At 43.8% G+C, this 20,814-nt stretch overlaps 1 protein-coding gene and 1 pseudogene across 14 annotated transcripts in view; one reads left to right on the top strand and one right to left on the bottom strand.

The window, feature by feature from the left end:
• SRGAP3 (SLIT-ROBO Rho GTPase activating protein 3) overlaps window positions 1-20,814 on the top strand; it is a 415,313-nt gene that overhangs the window by 38,332 nt on the left and 356,167 nt on the right. For 8 of the 14 annotated variants that reach the window (XR_010155083.1, XR_010155080.1, XM_054681407.2 and 5 more), the window contains exon 2: window positions 3,646-3,704. The exons of the other annotated variants lie outside the window; for them this stretch is intronic. The gene's annotated coding sequence lies outside the window, so the exon portion shown is untranslated. The remainder of the gene's footprint in view (window positions 1-3,645; window positions 3,705-20,814) is intronic. 14 annotated transcript variants of the gene reach the window in all.
• LOC129143595 (phosphoglycerate mutase 1-like) lies at window positions 10,221-11,126 on the bottom strand (annotated as a pseudogene).

Genomic DNA, 20,814 nt, shown 5'->3' with positions numbered 1-20,814 from the left:
TTTTTTGTCCAATCACTTTTTGATATGGTTGTCCATGCCTCAATCATGAGCATGGTTGTCCATGCTTCAATCATGAGCAACCAATGAAGTCTTCATGAAAGGTCAGAGGGAGTGCAGGGAATTCTATCCCAAAATATGGCTCCCTGGTATAATGAGGATTTTGAGTTAAAAACTCTTAGGTATCAAGTTGGAAGAGACTTTTTCCCTATCTACATAAAGATAGTATGGACCCTCCAAGGAGAACAGTTGCTCCCCTCCTTGTCTCATTATCCATTACAGGAAAGAAGACCAAGAATGTACCTGAACGGACCCTTTTATAAGATCATGACTGTCCCTGAGGATCATTTAAGTTCCAAAGAGAACTATTAATGAATTAATTTCTGTTCCCCATCCAATCATTCTCCCTAGTAACCATTTATTGCCCCTAAATAGAATTTATATCCCCCCACCATAATCTGTTTTGCCAGGATCCAAGTCCATGTTCTTTCTGTAACCTCAAGATGGTGTTAAGCTTCTGAACCCCATTGGGATATTGGGAAATCACTCTGTGATTCTCCCTGTGTACATGGTTTAATAAATTTGTATACCTCTTCTTTTATTAATGGGCCTTATTGTGAGTAGATTTTTCAGTGAACCTTCAGAGGGCCAAGGGCCCTCTGATGGGTGTCCTTTCCCCTATCCCTTGCCCTATGCATCTCTTCATCTGTATCCTTTGTAATATCTTATGTAATAAACCAGAAAATATGTGTTACACTGGGTTCTGTGAGCCGCTCCAGCAAATCAGTTGAACCCAAAGAGGGGGTCATGGAAACCCCAACTTAAAGCCTGTTGGTCAGAAGTTCTGGAGACCCAAACTTGCAACTGATATCTGAGGTGGGGACAGTCTTGGAGACTGAACCCTTAACCTGTAGGATCTGACATTATGTCTAGGTAGATAGTGTTGAAATTGAGTTGGAGAACACACAGCTGGTGTCCGCTGCAGAACTGATTGCTTGCCTGCTGGCTGATGAGGAGAAATCCCCACATATTTTGGGGTCCCAGAAGTCTTGACTGTTTTTGTGTTGGTGTGAGAGCAGAGGAGAAGCATGGTTTGAGAGTTTTTCCAAAGTACAGATATATTCTACAATATGGATGGACTTTTGAAACACTATGCTGAGATGCCAGACACAAAAGACCATATGTTATACAGGCATACATGATTTTATTCATATGAAATATTCAAAATAGGTAAATATATAGAGACAGAAAGCAGGTTAATGGTTGCTTAGGGCTGGGGGAAGTAGGGGGATTGGCAGGTGATAGCTAAAGGGGGTAGAGTTTCTTATAGAAGTGATGAGAATGTTCTGGAATTAGGTAGTAAAGATGGTCACACATTGTTATGAATATACTAAGAAACACTGAATTTTACAGTTTAAAATATTTCAGAGTTTGAGACCAGCCTGGCCAACATGGTGAAAGCCCGTCTCTACTAAAAATACAAAAACTAGCTGGGTGTGGTGGCGTGCACCTCTAATCCCAGCTACTCGAGTGGCTGAGGCAGGAGAATCATTTGAACCTGGGAAGCAGAGGTTGCAATGAGCCGGGATTGTGCCACTGCATTCCAGTCTGGGAGACAGAGTGAGACTCCATCTCAAAAAAAAAAAAAAAAAAAAAATCAAATGGGGAATTTTGTGTTATGTGAACTTTTATAAAGGAAAAAGGAAACTTTGGTCATATGGGTAACTCATCATTTCCCTCCTAGACTTATTGGGAGACTTAAATGTGATTAACACATTACCAGGCAAATAATGAAAATAAATAGTATCCTTAAGAATAAATACAATGAAAACAAAGCAAAGTTATTAAATTCTGGTCAGACACTGTTCCTTGCAAAGGCTCTTAGGCTCTAATGTAAGGCCCATTTTATACTCTTTTTTTTTTTTCTTTTACATACTCTCCAGAAGAGTAACATTCTCTATTCCTTAAGGATAAATTATCAAGCCAGGTATGGTGGTGTGTGCCTGTAATCTCAGCTAATTGGGAGGCAGAAGTGGGAGGATCACTTGAGCCTAGGAGTTTAAGACCATCAGATGCATGCTACAATATGGATGGACTTTTGAAATATTATGCTGAGATGCCAGACACGAAAGACCACATGTCTTTCATTGTTGAGAAATACCTACATGAAATACCTACATGATTTCATTTACATGAAATACCCAGAATAGGCAAATATATAGAAACAGAAAGCATAGTGAGATCCCATTATCAATTAAAAAAAATGTATATATATTTTGAGATGAGGTCTCCCTCTGTTGCCCAGGCTGGAGTGCAGCGGTGCGATCTCAGCTCACTGCAGCCTCTGGCTCCCAGGCTCAAGCGACTCTCCCACCTCAGCCTCTGGCTCACACCACCATGCTTGGCTCATTTTTGTACTTTTAGTAGAGATGGGGTTTTGCCATGTTGCCCAGGCTGGTCTTGAACTCCTGAGCTCAAGTGATCTGCCTGCCTTGGCCTTGCAAAGTGCTGGAATTACAGGCATGAGCCACCACACCCACCCCCCAAAATAAAATAATAAAAAAAATAAATTACAAATATTAGAGACAAACTAGCAATAATGAGATTTTCTTGACATAATGAGAGAGATTAAGTCATCAAAAGAAAATATTCTCTTGACCTGATTTGGTGTTATTTAATGCCTATCTTTGTACTATCTAAAATCATGTCCCAGGCTGGGCACAGTGGCTCATGGCTGTAATCCCAGCACTTTAGGAGGCCGAGGCAGGTGGGTTGCTTGAGCTCAGGAGTTTGAGACCAACTTGGGCAACATGGCAAAACCTCATCTCTACAAAAAATACAAAAATTGGCCAAGCGTGGTGGCTCACGCCTGTAATCCTAGCACTGTGGGAGGCTGAGGCGGGCGGATCACGAGGTCAGGAGATCGAGACCATCCTGGCTAACACGGTGAAACCCCATCTCTACTAAAAATACAAAAAAATTAGCCGGATGTGGTGGCGGGCGCCTGTAGTCCCAGCTACGCAGGAGGCTGAGGCAGGAGGATGGCATGAACCCGGGAGGCAGCGCTTTCAGTGAGCCCAGTTTGCGCCACTGCACTCCAGCCTGGGCGGTAGAGTGGGACTCTGTCTCAAAAAACAACAACAACAACAACAACAACAAAAATTAGCTGGCCATGATAGTGCATACCTGTGGTCCCAGCTACTTAGGAGGGTGAGGTGGGAGGATTGCTTGAGCCTGGGAGGTGGAGGTTGCAGTGAGCCAAGATCGTGCCATGGTATTCCAGCCTGGGTGACAGTGAGATCCTGTCTCAAAAAAAAAAAAAAAGTCCCATAAACAGGTCTCACGGTTCAGGAAATATCTCTCTATCACATGTTGTTCACCGGTAGTATGTTACTGTGGTTTGAATGTGTGCCACCAAAGTTCATGTGTTTGAAACTTAAGCCCCATTGGAACAGTGTTGAGAAGTGGGATCTTTAAGCTGTGATTAGATCATGAGGGCTCTACCTAGATGAATGAATTAATGCTGTTATCATGGAAGTAGGTTAATTATTGCAGGAGTGGATTCCAGATAAAAGGATGAGTTTTGTTCCCTTCTCCCTCTCATGTGTGTTTTCTTTCCCTTCTGCCTTCTGCCGTGGGGTGACATAGCAAGAAGGCCCTCACCAGATGCCAGCACCTTGACATTGGACTTTCCAGCCTCCAGAAATGTGAGAAATAAATGTCTTTACTTTATAAATTACTTGTGTTCTAATGGAAGAAACAGATAATACAGAAAATATATACATCACATTTCTGTGGTAATAAGCATTAGGGAGAAAAATTAAGCAAGGTGGTTGGTGGACGGTGATGGAGAGGTGGAGGAATATGTCTATTGTATGTCAGGTGGTCAGGTAAAGCCTCTTTGATAAGGTGACAAAGTAGATCCTGAATGAAACAACAGAGCAAGCTATTTAGATAGCCAGGAGGGGAGCATTCCAGGCAGAAGGCCTCAGCATATTCAACAGGGCCTAGGAATAGCCAGGTGGCCAGTGAGGCTGCAGAGGAGTGAGCAGGATAGAGGTAGAAGAGAGATGGGATGGATACATCATAGAAGTCAGTGTTTCACAAATTATCACCATGCCTTACCAAAACAAACAAACAAACAAACAAACTCACTCTGGCTGCTGCCTGGACAATGTTAGGGAGCAGAAATGGAAGCAGTTACTAGGTGATTTCATTGGTCCAAGTGAGAGATGATGATATCTCAAACTAGGATATTAGGGGTGGGTGTGGTGAGAACTGTCAAATTCTGGGGTGTTTTGAAGGATGGGCTGTCATTGCTGGTGTTTTAGATTTGGGTTTGAAAAGAAAGGAGAGGAAGTTTGAGGGTCAGACTTAGCAGATTTGCTGGTTTAGAGTAACCATGTCCTGCTGACAGATGCATGGCCAAGAACGAGGCTAAACTGTCACAAAGTAAGTACAAGTGGGCACATATGCTCTTTATGGTTCTGGTTTATTACAAAGAAAAATGGTATGTTCGTTTATATCAGAAAGAACTGGATGACCTCCTTGGAAAATATTGACTAAAATGGATCTTGCTAGAAAATGCCAGTTTGAGACAGGTAATGTTACATGTAGAAATTGAAGCCACTCATTTCTTTCTAACTGGAAGTAGTGGTTATATTAAACTAAAGAGTAAACAAGCATATGATTAAGTGTGATGATTCATATCAGATATAGTGACACAAATGAGGAGCTCAGTGGTGCTTGTTCCCACAAACCTGGATATCTTTTTTACCTTAATGTCTTCCTATCCTTGCCTATTCTTTTTTTTTTGAGATGGAGTCTTGCTCTGTCACCCCGGCTGGAGTGCAGTGGCGCAATCTCGGCTCACTGCAAGCTCCGCCTCCCGGGTTCACACCATTCTTCTGCCTCAGCCTCCTCAGTAGCTGGGAGTACAGGCGCCTGCCACTATGTCCGGCTAATTTTTTTTGTGTTTTTTAGTAGAGACCGGGTTTCACCGTGTTAGCCAGGATGGTTTCGATCTCCTAACCTCGTGATCCACCCGCCTCGGCCTCCCAAAGTGCTGGGATTACAGGCGTGAGCCACCGCGCCCGGCCTCCTTGCCTATTCTTAAAGTAAAACAAGGTCCTGGGTAGAAAGTCAGATAGTACAGCCACTCCCTTACCCACCTTCTTCCTCTCCTGCAGAGAGAGGCAAGGACTGTTAGCCACTTCTGCTTTTCGTTTCTATGGTGATTACCTTCATGGCTCTAAAAGACACGTTTGTAGTGCCATTTCTTGCTTTTTCAATTTTTGCTATTATCTGCGGACTTTGTTATGGTACTTGAAGCTTAGCCTATTAACATTACCACCATCCTGTCGCCCCCTTCCTTCTTCTGCCATTATAGCTACAACCCAATGTAGTTTGTTCCTCTACATTAAATTTACCTTTGTAAGTGTAAGGGATATATTAGTATTAAACATCTTCTTGTTCTGTCAGTTATACACAGCATCTCTTGATCCCCCGCACCGTGAGACAAGGGTTTCATTGGCACTCCTGGCCTTTACCTCTCCTCCCTTCCTTGTACTCCCCAATCTATTTTGTTAAAAGAAGATCCCACTTGGCCAGTTGGATTCCTGTGGGGATGTAATTGAAAGAAGGATGCCCCTACACCTGCTTTTCATTCAGTACACTACTGAAATTCCATCTCCCCCAAGAAAACCTTTTGGGACCTCATTGAGAAATAAGAGATGTATCTATTAATATAATCTTATTAATGAAATAATAGCCTAGGAGTCCATGAACCTTTAACCCGAAGGACCTTTGTCCTGTCAGGTGTTAACAACTAGAGGGAAATACAATCAGCTTTGGCTGTGCTCTAAGCAAGCAGAGGCTTATTTACTTTTCCCGTGCCCTTTCAAGCCAAGGGCTATAAAACCGCTTTAGTAACATAACCCCTGTGAGAGCTTGTTGGTGGACTTAGTGCCATCACAGTAAATTTTCAAGAGAATGTATATGAAATTTATTCTTCTCCTTGAATTTCATATTGATAAGTAAGTTGATTTAAAAGCAGCTCATTAGTTTGGAAAGGAACTGTAGCCTTATAACTGAGATTACTGGAAGAAGGTCATGAGCTGGGGAATGCAGCACCCCTGCCACCTAGTGGTTCCTCCTGGTGAAACACTGCTCTTGCAAAGCACAGAAAACACAAATTGAGTTAGTATAGGAGTCAAATACAGCGAATGTCCTGAATCTGGGAAACTTCCATTCCCTCCGCCCTGTGTGATATCAGAGGAACGAAAAGAGCACTGACAAGGGAGAATGTTGTAGGTAAACATGGATAGCCATCAGGTCTCCTGCACAAAGGGGCAGCTGCAGGAAGCAGGAAGTGCAACAAATGAGCAAAGAAAGGGACAGGATCCCTCAGCAGTGGTCACTGCAGCAGCAACACGGTGCCAAAGGCAAAGCAGAATCACCAGCAAGATCAGCAGGGACAATGATGATAAAGCCACATAGGCTCAGCATCAACAACAGCCCTAGAGACTGTGGCCTTGGGACTGTAGTACTGCTTGATTCATGGTAAACCAATCAGGACACTCAGGGAACAACAACAGAAATCAGCATTTACAGAGCACATACTCAGTTGAGGCAGAGTTTTACCTGTATATCACATAATAGTCTATGGGGGTAGATATTCTTATTAGCCGTGTTATACAGGTGATGAAATTGAGGCTAACTAACTGGCCTAAAGTCACAGAGTTGATGAGACTTAGAGCCAAGATTCAAACGCACACCAAGGTGGCCTGACCCCAACTGCAGAGCTCTTAACTACAGACATGCATTGCTAAAAGAAGGGGCTATGTTCTGAGAAATGTGCTGTTAGGTGATTTTGTCATTGTATGAACCCACAGCCAGCTACACACTGTTAACGAAAGACCATGAGGCCAGGCATGGTGGCTCACGCCAGTAATCCCAGCACTTTGGGAGGCCGAGGTGGGTGGATCACCTGAGGTCAGGAGTTTGAGACCAGCCTGGTCAACATGGTGAAACCCTATCTCTACTAATAATACAAAAATTAGCCAGGCGTAGTGATGCGTGCCTATAATCCCAGCAACTCAGGAGGCTGAGGCAGGAGAATCACTTGAAGCTGGGAGGTGGAGGCAGCAGTGAGCTGAGATCGTGCCACTGTGCTTCAGCCTGGGTGACAGAGTGAGGCTCCATCTCAAAAAAAAAAAAAAAATGTCCATAACATCTGTGGAGGAAAAGGGGAGAGTTTTATTTTCTGTAAAAAACAATCTGCAGATTGGGGAAATGCAGCTTCAGGTGTAAAACAGAAGTGGGCTCTAAGCAGGGTGGAAAGTTAGAGGTTATAAAGGCAAAAACTGCAGGGCAGGGGAGGGTAATCAGGGGAGTCAGAAACAGAGTGTCGATTAGATGGCCTTAAAGCCCCAAATCACCAGTCTCTCTTAATTGGCTGGTTCCAGGTCGTCGGTTGGCAGGAGGTGGTCTTGTGGTGGTCAACTGGGGAATTCCCAGCTGCCGTTGTTTCCAGGAACTCTTCTTTGACTTGGTTGCAGAAAAACAGGTTTTGCAACATTCTCTAAGGACACGAAGAGCTTGACTGCTCCCTCACCCTTCCATGGCCCCTTGGGTCTGTTTTTACTTTTGAGCCACAGAGAATCCATTTTGTCTGTTAACTGGGGGTATAATTTGACAACACCTAGGCTGTTTGATACAGCCTGTTGCTCCTAGGCTACAAACCTGACAGTATGTTACTGTATTGGATACTGTAGGCAATTGTAACACAATGGTAAGTATATGTGTATCTAAACATAGAAAAGGTACAGGAAAAATAGAGTATTATAATCTTATGGGACCACTTTTGTATATGCGGTCCATGCATTCACTAAAACTTTGTTACGCAGCACATGACTGTACCAGGCTCTTCTTCTTCCCTCAGGGAGGAGGGAATATGGGGTTCAATCCCTCTAACTCTACTGACCTTATTGAGGGATGCTTGTGAATTGGGATCCCTTATTGAGGGACGCTTGTGAATTGGAACTCTAAGGCGATTAAGATTGGTCCTAGATCTTCCACCAACTTGCAAAAGGATATTTAGCCTTTCAGGAACATTTTCTTTGACTGCAAAATAGGGATACAATGGTGACTATCTCATAAATTGCTGGGAAGTTTCACTGAGATAAGGTAAAATTTCTGGCACATGGCAAATGAAGTAGATTGCCTACAAAGGTTTTTCAACAATTCTTCTCATGGTTATAAGTACCACTATTGCTTTCTACAAAAGGTGGTATCTCGGCTGGGTTTATGATTTACTTTGACCCCCTAGAATGTGGCAGATGTGTCACTGGCTAATTCCAAGTCTAGGTTGCAAGAGCCTCCTTTTTTCCTCTCTTGGACTGCTCTTGCCTCTATGTAAAGAAGCCCAGCCTGAACTCTTGCATGTTGAAAGACCACATGAAAAAAGAGGCATGAGGGAGCCAGCATCTTAGCAGAGCCCACCATCTGACTACAGTCACATGAGCAAGCCTAGGTGAGCCCAGAACTCACCTGCCAACCCCCGGGATGACAAGAAATAATAAATCACTGTGGTAAACTACTAAGTTTTGGGGTAGTTTGTTATGTAGCAAATAATAAGTTCTCAGTTAATGGTATCTATTAATATTATGGTTGGTGCTGGTGAGAAATTCAGCCAGCTAGCTGGCTCATCATTAGGCCACTGATTTTTTTTCCCTTTCACCAGAATAGCTGGAAGAAACAAGAGTTACATGTGCAAGTGAACACTGCTTATTACAAATGTGTCTGATCTCTTTATTAAAACAGAAAGACTATTCAGAAAGTCTATTCAGAAAGACTTTGTTAGCACCTCAAATTACCATCTACATTTGAAATAATGTGGAAGCATATTTCTTCAAACATAGTTACAACTCAGACTTTTCACTAAACCCATTGTACTGGGACCCTCCTAGCCATCATGTTGAAGAGTCTGAGGCATGGACAGGGACTTATCCATTTCATCTAGCATCTCAAAGCCCTGAAGATGATGCTTTATTCTAACCTTCTTCTCCTTTGCATTCCCCTCCCTAAATTATCTTTTTCTGTCCATACATATCCTTTCCCTCTCTCCTTGCCTTTCCTGTCTCTTTTCCTTGTTGTGATGATTAAATAAGACCTTCCCTACTGAAATGTAAGCTCCAAGAAGGAGATTTTCATCTGTTTTGTTCTCTACAAAAATATTCTTTGCTTAGAAAAGTGCCTGGCACACACAAGGTGTGCAGTGAATATGTGTTGACTGAATTAAATTGTGCACGTAAAGCACTTAGGACAGTGTCTGACATAGAGTAGATGGCACTCAATAAATATAACCTATGGCAACTCAGTGCTGTAATAAATGAAATTATTCACATTTGTCTTTTTTTTTTTTTTACAGATCACTCCTTTATTATACAGATCAGGAGAAAGGATTTAGTACTGTTATGCTCAAATGAACGCTGGGCCCATGTGTCAGGGCCAAGCAACTAGAACATGATTCAGAAATCAGTCAGAGAGAGACACACTTGGACAGGACCAAGAGGCGTTTCATTGTCACAAAACAAGGTGGGGGAGGGATTCCAAAACACACAGCAGGAAGTACTTCTAACCCTCAGAGGTCAAGGAGCTTATTCCATATTGGTATGAGGAATGGCTTATTTTCTGATGACCACATGTGGGACTATTTCAACTGCCACGAGAAATCCCAGAAGGATTATTGTTTTGTATTATTTATATATACTATACCTTTTTAAAAAAATAAAATAAATGTAACACATAAACTAAATTCAGGATTGATCCCAACCTTCTGGAGCCAGCTTCTCTGGGGTCAGGGAAGAAACAGTTGTCACATCACCATAGAGGTTATATTCATCTTCCGCTGGAATGAATAGAGCCCCCAGGCAGTGGCTTAACAGGCTGTCTTGCTTCATTGGTCATGGCTTGGCATGGTTCCTCCCCACAAGTCCTTAGTAAACAAAGCACTTGTGAAAACCCAGGTCACTACCTTTAAACTCTGTTGGACAAGAGGAGCTTTTCCACAGCTTGGGCTGAGAAGCCGTGCCCTAGAAGTGCTGTTCTGACTAGATTGTATGAAGGGAGTGGGTGCAGGAGACAAAATGGCTAAAATGAAAATGGGAGCCACTGGTGCCCATCTGCAGCTACAGCTCAAGATGCCTACAGATGTGGTCAGTGTGACATGTGCAGGAGGGAGGGGCAGGGGGACGCGATGGGCAGGGAGGGTGCTCCTGGGGACAGTAGCCTGCCCGCTGACCTTTACTTCTTGGCCTTACCCTGGGCAGCCACAGCTTCCATGGCTTTACACATGGTCTCTTCATCCCCCAGGAACTGTATGGGTTTCAAGTTCTTGTCCAATTCATAGACAACGGGAATACCAATGGGCAGGTTCAGCTCCATGATAGCCTCTTCAGAGAGGCCCTCCAGATGCTTGACAATGCCCCGGGGGCTGTTGCCATGGGCTGCAATTAGTACCTGTTTCCCCTCCTTGATCTGGGGAACTATTTTTTCATTCCAAAAGGGCAGAGCCTTGGCAATAGTGTCCTTCAGACTCTCACAGGAGGGTAGCTGATCTTCAGTGAGGTGTGCAAACCTGCGATCCTTACTGATGTTGTAGAAAGGATGGTTGGGCTCCATTAGAGGTGGTGGGACATCATAGGAGTGCCTCCAGATCTTCACCTGGGCCTCACCATGCTTTGCAGCAGTTTCTGCTTTATTGAGACCGGTCAGACCCCAGAGTGCCGCTCATTGAGGCACCAATCCTCACTACTGACAGCCATGTCTGATCAATGGCATCTAGCACTGTCCAGAGGGTCTGGATCACTCTCTTCTGCACTGAGGTGAAGCAGATGTCAAACTCAGCCGGCTTCTCACAGCACCTGCCTGCCACACTTCGCCTCCTTATGGCCCGCTGGGCTCAGGTCGGTGTTGTACCAGCTGCTGAAGCGGTTCTCCAGATTCCACATACTCTCGCCATGCTGGATCAACACCAATTTGTAGGCAGCCATGGTGGCAGGCTGGGGATGCGACGCTGACTGGGGTTCGCGGATTCCAGAGGCACATTTGTCTTTTTAAATGTTTGATTACTTTTAGTCTTTCTCCCTTTTCTTTCCACTCTTCTTTTCACTCTTTGTCTCTTTCTTGTTTTCTCTCTTCCGTAGTCATTGCGTATTCTCTGCTACCCTTACTGTGGTCTGCCAGGGACTCTCATAGATGTCATTTCACCTACCACAGAGAATGTGCAGAGAAAAGGTTTTGGAGCTTTGTCTTGGATGAAATGTAACTATTTGTGATTCATAGCTGACTTAGTACTGCACATAAAATTCTACTGTTGAGGTGAACCCAATTTTGGTGCTACTGAATAATGAGGAGCCTAGATGATTGAAAATGGCAAGCTCATTAGGTTGTAGCCTAACAAATGCCTGGCAGTACATGTCTGTGAGTGTGTGGGTGTTTCTAGTGCCTGTTGGTGAGTAACCATGCTACTCTTGGCAGTAGAAATGTGAGCAAAATCAAGTTGTACTGATTTAGCCAATTTTCTCTTCTCTTCCTCCATAAGGGAATGGAAATGTATTACTCAGTAGATCAGTTCTTTCTCAGGCTGGTAACATTACAGAATCCCTGTTGAAGTGCAAGTTGGGCTGGTGGAAATCAGATTTCCACATCCTTTTGTAAGCTTTGTTTGTCAAGGTAAATCCCATACATTTTAAAAGCATGACTTCCTAGGGCTAGATGGGAAAATAAGAAGCTTTGAACCTGTCACCAGAATCAATTGTACAGATGTCTCCATTTCCTTGGATAGTAACTTGTATAGGAAGATCTGTCTCCTCTTTTCTGCTAGTCTTTCATATTCTAATAAAGAGTATGAATCTGCAGGTCAGTGGCTGAGTAGCTTGGGCCGAGCACAGAGCAGTGTTAATGTAGTTCTCAACACAGCCTTGTTTATGCTTAGATTAGGCTCATCCATAGCTCAGACCTTGTAGCCCTGCTGATATTTAGCAGAGTCCTGCATATATTCTTCTGTAATGTAAGACCAGTGTTTGAAAAACTGAAAGTTGCCCTGTCTCTACAAATTAAAAAAAATTATCATTTAAAAAATTATACATAGATATATGCCTACTCACCAGCCAGGCATGGTGGTGCGTGCCTGTGGTCCCAGCAACTTTGGAGGCTGAATCTCTCGCCTAAATCCGAAAGATTGAGGTTGCAGTGAGCCATGATCACGCCACTGCATTCCTGCCTGGGCAGCAGAGCAATACCCTGTCTCAAAAACAAAGAAACAAAAAAAGCAACAGAGTTGGGAGAGGAGTGAGTCTTTGAGCCTCCCTGTCATCTTTCCTCAAAATTGCTTTTAGTTGGCTGGGCACGGTGGCTCGTGCCTATAATCCCAGCACTTTGGGAGGGCAAGGTGGGCGGATCACCTGAGGTAAGGAGTTCGAGACTAGCCTGGCCAACATGGTAAAACCCCGTCTCTACTAAAAATACAAAAACTAGCCAGGTGTGGTGGCAGGCGCCTGTAATCCCAGCTACTTGGGAGGCTGAGGCAGGAGAATTGCTTGAACCCAGGAGGCAGAGGTTGCAGTGAGCCAGGATCGCGCCATTGCACTTCAGCCTCAGGGGAGAAGAGTGAGACTTTGTCTCAAAAAAAAAAAAAAGAAAAGAAAAAATTGCTTTTAGTTGCTCTATTCTTGTTCCTTCCTTCAAACATCTGATCATCTTATAGTTAGTAACTTACCAGCTCTCCTTAGGAGTTAGCCAACGTAGTAAATCTAGGAAACAAACCTAGACTCAGGGTGGGGAGATTTGGAGGCATCTAGACCATCAGTTCTTGAACATGCTCACTTAATTGGGTCAAAAGACCCCAAGATATACCTACCCTAAATTCATTTCACTTCTCATGGGGAGTAATTTGGTGAAATAAAAAATGAAAGAGGAACAAAATAACAACCAAAAATGGCAAAATCATAGCATGTTTAATGAACAAAATGATTAAAAATAGAAAAACAAGTCTGGCATGCTGGCAAGTGCCTATAGTCCTAGCTACTTGGGAGGCTGAGATGGAGGATCACTTGAGCCCAGGAGTTCAAGGTGCAGTGAGCTCTGATTTCACCACTGCACTCCAGCCTGGGTGACAGAGCAAGACCCAATCTCTAGAAAATATAAGAAATAAAAAAAATTAAAAATAGAAAAGCAACATTACACTTTAACATACTAAAAAAAAAAATCCTTGAAAATTGTGGAAACTCCAGCAACCTGTGTTTTCACATGTGCAGTAAGAAATTTGCATCATTGCCAAACTTTCCATGAAGAGCAAAGTTTTCAATACTTGGCACTACTGCGCTTTTTTTGTGAATATAAAATTTTAATTACCGTTAATAATGAAAAAAGGAAGCTATTAAGGACTTAAGTCATATGTAAAAATGAAAGTCCTTGGGCTGGCATTTGCTGTAAGAATTAAAGAACTTGGATTTTAAAATCTCTTCTTGGTTCATCCAGAAGACTAATGGGCCATACTGTGCTTGGAGGCACTATGGCCTAGATGACTATGACAGTCTTGTTTCTGGGCCTTCTCTGCTCTTCTGTTCTCTCTCTCTTTCTTTTTTCTTTTCTTTTCTTTTTTTTTTGAGATGGAGTCTTGCTCTGTCACCCAGGCTGGAGTGCAGTGGCGCAATCTCGGCTTAGTGCAGCCTCCATCTCCCGTGTTCAAGCGATTCTCCTGCCTCAGCCTCCCAAGTAGCTGGGATTACAGGTGCCTGCCACCACACCTGGCTAATTTTTTTGCATTTTTAGTAGAGATGGGGTTTCACCATGTTGGCTATGGCTGGTTTTAAACTCCCGGCCTCAAGTGATCCACCTTCCTTGGCCTCCCAAAGTGCTAGGATTACAAGCGTTAGCCACCGCACCTGGCCTCTTTTTTCTTTTTTTTTTGAAATGGGGTCTTGCTCTGTCACCCAGGCTGGAGTGCAGTGGTGCGTTTATGGCTCACGGTAGCCTTCACTTCCTGGTGGGCTCAAGCAATCCCCTCACCTCAGCCTCCAGAGTAGCTGGGACTACCACCCCTGGCTGTTTATTTTTATTTTTGCATGGACAAGTGTCTCCCTGTTTTGTCCAGGCTGGTCTCGAACTCCTGGCCTCAAGCAATTTTCCTGCCTGGGCCTCCCAAATTGCTGAGATTACATGCGTGAGCCATCATGCCTGGCCTGCTTTTCTGTTCTTGAACCTGCAACAGTTCTCCCAGTCTTTGAGTCACAATCTGGCTTGTACATTAAAATGATCATTCTACTGGTAGAAGTATTGGATAAGACCTTTCTGGGAGAGTATTTGGCAACAGGTTTAGAGTCTTAAATATGTAGCCTCCTTGGCTTTTTTTTTTTTTGAGATGGAGTCTCGCTCTGTCACCAGGCTGGAGTGCAGTGGTGCAATCTCAGCTCACTGCAACCTCTGTCTCCCAGGTTCAAGTGATTCTCCTGCCTCAGCCTCCTGAAGTAGCTGGGACTACAGGCGCGCGCCACCACACCCGGCTAATTTTTGTATTTTTAGTAGAGACAGGGTTTTTCACCATGTTGGCCAGGATGGTCTTGATTTCCTGACCTCGTGATCCACCCGCCTAGGCCTCCCAAAGTGCTGGGATTACAGGCATGAGCCACCACGCTTGGCCAATATTTTTTTAATATTAGGAAATATAGAAAGGTAGTAGGGGGTTGGTTAAACAAATGATGCTATTTCCATTGGATAAAATCTCCTGTTTTCTTTCTTTCTTTTTTTTGTTTTTTGTTTTTGAGACGGAGTCTGACTCTGTCACCTAGGCTGGAGTGCAGTGGTGTGATCTCGGCTCACTGCAACCTCCGCCTCCTGGCTCCAAGCGATTCTCCTGCCTCGGTCTTCTGAGTAACTGGGGATTATAGGTGCCGGCCGTCACACCTGGCTAATTTTTGTATTGTTTGTATTTTTGTTTTTTTTTGAGACGGAGTCTCTGTTGCCCAGGCTAGAGTCCGGTGGCACGATGTCAGCTCATTGCAACCTCTGCCTCCCAGGTTCAAGCGATTCTCCTGCCTCAGCCTCCTGAATAGCTGGAATTACAGGCACCCACCACAGTGCCCAGCTAATTTTTGTATTTTTAGTAGAGACGGATTTTCACCATGTTGGCCAGGCTGATCTCCAACTTCTGACCTCAGGTGATCCGCCCGCCTCGGCCTCCCAAAGTTCTGGGATTACAGGCGTGAGCCACCGTGCCCAGCCAATTTTTGTATTTTTAGTAGAGATCAGCTTTCACCACGTTGGCCAGGCTGGTCTCCAACTCCTGACCTCAGGTGATGTGCCCGTCTTGGCCTCCCAAAGTGCTGCGATTACAGGCGTGAGACACCGTGCCCACGCTATTTTCATTATAAAAATGATAATGAGTGTTACTGATACAGAAAAATTGTTCCCAAGACTAATTTTTAATTATAATTTTTAAAAGTAGGGCAGGCTGTGTGTGGTGGCTCATGCCTGTAATCCTAGAACTTTAGGCAGATTAGAAGTTCGAGGCCAGCCTGGGCAACATGGCAAAACCCTGTCCCTACAAAAAATACAAAAATTAGCTGGGCATGATACTGTGCGCTGTAGTCCTGCTCCTCGGGATGCTGAGGTCGGAGGATAGCTTGAGATTGGGAGGTCAAGGCTGCAGTGAGCCATTATTGTGTGTCTGCACTCTAGCCTGGGTGACAGAGAAAGACCCTGTCTCAAAAAATTTTAAAAAAGTAGAGCATATAAGAGTATGCATAATATAATCTTTTTAATATAAAGATGTATGCCTATTCATAGAAAATGGCTAGAAGTATATATAATACAATGCTACTAGTAATTGTGTTTTTGTACTATTAAGGATTTTTCTGAAATGTCTACAATAAACATATATGACTTCTATAAAAAAGAAAAAAGTATTTACAAATACTTGAAACAAAAGATTACTTTGGCAGCATTTATGAGAATGTGAATGAGAGAGACTGGATGAGAGATTGTTGTAGTAGTTCGGGAAAAGGGCAATGTAAGTAAGAACCAAGGTCATGGTGTGGATGGAGAAGGAAAAGCTGATTTAAGACATATTCAACAGCCCTACGAGGACTATAAACACATACCACACCTTCAAGTCAATAATAAAATTGGTCTTTCAAAGAGCCAGCATGATTCTTCCATATCCTTAAAGTATCTTCAAATACGCATTTGAAGAAACTTGGGGTTTTGGCTTTCCAGCTTGTTTAGCTACGTTAATGGACATACAGTTGAGCAAAAAGGAGAATATGAGAGGAGGATCAGACTGTGGAAGAAGACAAGAAATTTAATTTTGCATGTGTGCAGTTTGAAGGGCTTGTGGGAGATGTACTAAGAGCTGAGCAGGGGATGCCGGGGGACAAGGAGTCCAGTGAGAAGATCGAAGAGGCATGGTGGGCCCGGACAGCCCAGAATGGGCTAGTCTGGGTTGAAAGCCTGGCAAGAATGACCAGCTGGACAAGTTCGAGGTTGCTTTCATTTCAGCTTTCTGTGAAACCTGCAAGTAATCAGCAGAACAGGCACAGGAAATGAGAATAATAAAAGCGAATGAGTACGCTCTGGAGGTTCTTCTGCCTCCTCATGGAGTTGTAACCAAAGTTCAAGGGTCAGTGAAGCCATTCTCAAATCTGATCTTCAATTCACTGTTTTTCAGGTAGGGAAAGCCCTCAAGAGTCTAAGTAAAGGCACTGAAGGCCACTTTATTCCGTGCTGTGCCATAGGCACATGTTGATGTGTTTTCTTTTCTTACTACCTCTTCACTGGCATCAGGCCCACCCATGGTATAACAAGATGGTCAGAGAGACCAGAGGAAGAAGTCAAAGGAAGAGAGAATATCAGGGAAGAAATTGTCAACAATGGCAGCTGCCAGAGAAGTCAAGAAATATAAGTACTGAAAAGTTCCGGTGACACTTGGCAAGGTGCAGGCTATTTGCAGCCATGTGTGTAGAGTACCACCAAGCTCAGATTCCCGTGAAAGTCATTTTGATTCTCATGAAATACAATCAAAATGATTTTTTGCTTTCCTTTTTTTTTTTTTGAGATGGAGTCTTGATTTGTCTCCCAGGCTGGAGTACAGTGGCGCAATCTCAGCTCACTGCAACCTCTGCCTCCCGGGTTCAAGCGATTCTTCTGCCTCAGCCTCCCAATTAGCTGGGACTATAGGCATGCGCCACCACGCCCAGGTAATTTTTGTATTTTTAGTAGAGATGGGGTTTTGCCATGTTGGCCAGACTCGTCTCCAACTCCTGGCCTCAGGTGATTCGCCTGCCTCGGCCTCCCGAAGTGCTGGGATTACAGGTGTGAGCCATCACCCCCGGCCTGATTTTTAGCTTTCCTGTTTGACTTTTAATTGAAACTTCGGCAAAAGTTACTGTTGTTAGCAAAGTGTTAGTAAAGCCTATATCTAGATTCTCAAGCAGTTTGGGATAAGATGATTCTATGAGTCAGTGATCTGTAGGGTGTTAGGAGAACGCCGGTAGCACAAATGTCTCTTGGCCTTACCCACTGGTGAAGACAAATGTGACATTTACAGCCATACTTCAATCCATGTCTACCAGAAAGCCTAGTCAGTCTAGAAATCAGTGGCCCAGGCCCGGTGCGGTGGCTCACACCTGTAATCTCAACACTTTGGGAGGCCGAGGTGGGTGGATTGCTTGAGGTCAGGAGTTCAAGACCAGCCTGGCCAACATGGTGAAACCCCATCTCTATAACGCAAACAAACAAACAAATGTAGCAATCAGTGGCCCAAGTAGTTGGCCAAGTTGTCTGCCAGCCTCCTTTGGGTGCTGACCTGCACCCTGCTCAGGTAGGGACCACAGCACAGCCTGTGTTGCTGCTGACCTCTTCTCCCAACACTTTCCCCCCAGAATACCGATCTCCAGTATTCTTCCACAGCTGTAAGCAGCTGGGAAATATTTTCCTTCTCCTGGGTATTTATTTCAGGGGAGGCTCCTATAGCTGAGCTCTTGAGCCCTAGGGACACATTCTTTTCTTCGTGCTTTAAGCTTCTCTTTCCCAGAGCAAAGGAGCACTTGAGTGTGGAGGGTAGGGAAGAAAATCCTACTGGACTGGGGGATAATCAGGCAACTGTTCTAGGAACCTTCAATGTTCACATCGTGCTGCTCTCTCTAGCCCACTGCTATGGACTGAATTGTGTTCCTCTCCCCTCCTCAAATTAATATGCCGAAGCCCTAACCTGCTATGTGACTCTATCTGGAGCGAGGGTGTTTAGGAAGTAATTAGGGTTATATGAGGTATTAAGAGTGGTGTCCTAATCACATAGGACTCTGGCTTTATAAGAAGAGGAAGATTCCCATTCTCTCTTTGTGTCTCAATCTGTTATGTGAGGACACTTTCTGCGAGACAGGAAGAAGGCCCTCACCAAAACCCAGCCATACTGGCTCCTTGATCTTGGACTTCCAGCCTCTAGAATTGTGAGAAAATAAATTTCTGTTGCTTAAATTACTTAGTCTATGGCATTTCGTTATAGCAGCCCAGGATGCCAGACTCCTTCATTCACGGTGATTTTCTTTTAGTGGCCCCATTGTCTCTTCTAATAGTCTAGCCTTTTCTTAAAGGAACTCCCAGTCCGTCATACAGGGTTGTATATCTCAATTGTGGGCAGAGTCCAACATCTCTTCCACAGGGCTCTTGTACACATCAAGAAATGGGGCTGGGTACTCATTTTATTGTTTCTAGATCTTCCCAGGAAGTACAAAAACTACTGGATGTTGGTTTTCCCAGAGCATATGATGGACTTCTGGGATGACTCAGGTCTATCAGGGTCATCTCTGACTCATGGAATCCTCAGTTACCCTTCTATGGCTGAACAAGAGAAACACATTAAAGGAGGGCATGTGAGTCTCTAGCACAATTATAATTACTGGGGTTTATAAAGCCAGGTGAACGTCAGAGTTAATAATGCTTAGACTCTTCTGGAAGGGGTGAGGCAGCTCCATTCTAGTAGTCAATTGGAGAAGCTTCATTTGGGGCCTTAAACCAAAGTAATACAAATCTTTTTACATCTGTCACTGTTTATTATTTAGTTTTCCATCTGGCCTGCTCTGAAGCAGGAGGGGGAAGAGAGCACAGAGGGAAATCATGAGCTCTTTGGAGGAATAGTGCCAGATATTAAATCTATAAACAAAATAGATTGAACTGGAAAGAATGAGTCAGAGACAAAGGAAGCAGTACAAGCAGTGAATATCACCTTGGAAAATATCACCTGAAAGTGCTGGCAGAATCTTTCTGGTGTATTTGTGATCGTCCCTGTGGTAGATACCTTTAAATCCGATCAGCACAATTTGGTGCCTGAACTGCTTGCGCTTCACTCCTCTCTGTTGGGGTCCCTTTTCATTGTTTCCTCCTGTCTAGCCCTTATATTCATTTCTATAATGCAAGCTGATGACCCATGGTGAGATTTTTCTTTCCTCTGGTGATAATGATCCTGTCACTCCAGGTTCCTGTTTCAGCAGAGCATGAAGAGAGTTATGCTGATTGATTGAGACCAAGCTGGAGTGAAATAAGGATTTTACCTGAGGGTCCGTTAGCCTTCCTGCATCATGCCCCAGAGAGTACTGAAAACTGGGAGTTATCCAAGTGCCTTGCCTTCTTGGGGTTAGCTTGTATAGAGGTTGCAAACTGGCAGCCCCTAGGTTAGATGTATTTTATTTGGCCCACCCAGGGTTTGAAATTAGTTGTCAACATTTAAATATAGGGATATTTCCTGCTTCTCTTTAAAGACTGGGAGAACACTTAATCTGCATCCCCTTCTGGAAACAATCAGCCGATGCTGACTGGGTCTCTACCCTTTAATGAAGTCGTGAGCTCTCCATATCACATTGCCACAGTCACATATCACATTGCCACTGCTGCACATGTTTATGTTGGCCACCATAGGCACTTGAGTTTGTGTCCTCTGATCTATAGGAAAGAAAGGAACTAGTGTTTATTGAGTCCCTTTTATGCATGAACCACTGTACCTTGTAATTTGCATACATCATTTGATTTTTTTAAAAACCCAGTAAGATTTAAGCTCCCTGCCTTTAGGGACCATGCCTGCTGCTTTTGCCACTGTGAGAGTGCTCAAGACTTGGTATAGTTGTAAGTGAGTGGGAGCTGAACAGTATTTGCTGAATGAATGCATGTATGAATGCATAAACAAATGAATAAGGTATTTTTTATCACATTTTTGTAGGTGAGAAAACCAAGGCCCAGGGCAGTTAAGTAACCGGTTCAGAATCATAATCATATGGCCCATAGGGCTGACAGGTTTCAAATATGGGACTGTGCAACTCCAGAGGTCCAGTGTGGAGAAGGGAAAAGACCATGGGTCATTTCAGGGCTAAGTACACGAAGACTCTTTGTAAGTCCTTGCAGAATTGATTGACAGTGCACAAACATATTTTCATAAGTACCAGCTTCCAGAAGAATGCACATTTTTTAGCTTATGAAATCTGTCTAAAACCTACTGTGTATGGATACCTTCAGCTTTGGGATTATATAATATTGAGGCTCTGCAGTACAGGGTACGTGCCATTGGTTTGGCATGTAATGAGAGCAGAATATTTCTGTCTACAGTTGACTTGTGTTCTGTAAATGTGGTAACATTCCAAAGTTAATTTTCCTTGTATATCTAAGGAACTCCTTCCAGGGCTTATTTTCGTTAACTTCTTGCTGATGGTGCATGGTTAACACTATTCAGTGCAGAGCTGCGTTCAGGAATGACTATAATTAAAAGTG

Source organism: Pan troglodytes, chromosome 2 (assembly GCF_028858775.2).
Source record: "Pan troglodytes isolate AG18354 chromosome 2, NHGRI_mPanTro3-v2.0_pri, whole genome shotgun sequence".
Taxonomy (NCBI): domain Eukaryota; kingdom Metazoa; phylum Chordata; class Mammalia; order Primates; family Hominidae; genus Pan; species Pan troglodytes.
This window is presented reverse-complemented; position numbering and strand designations above follow the sequence as displayed.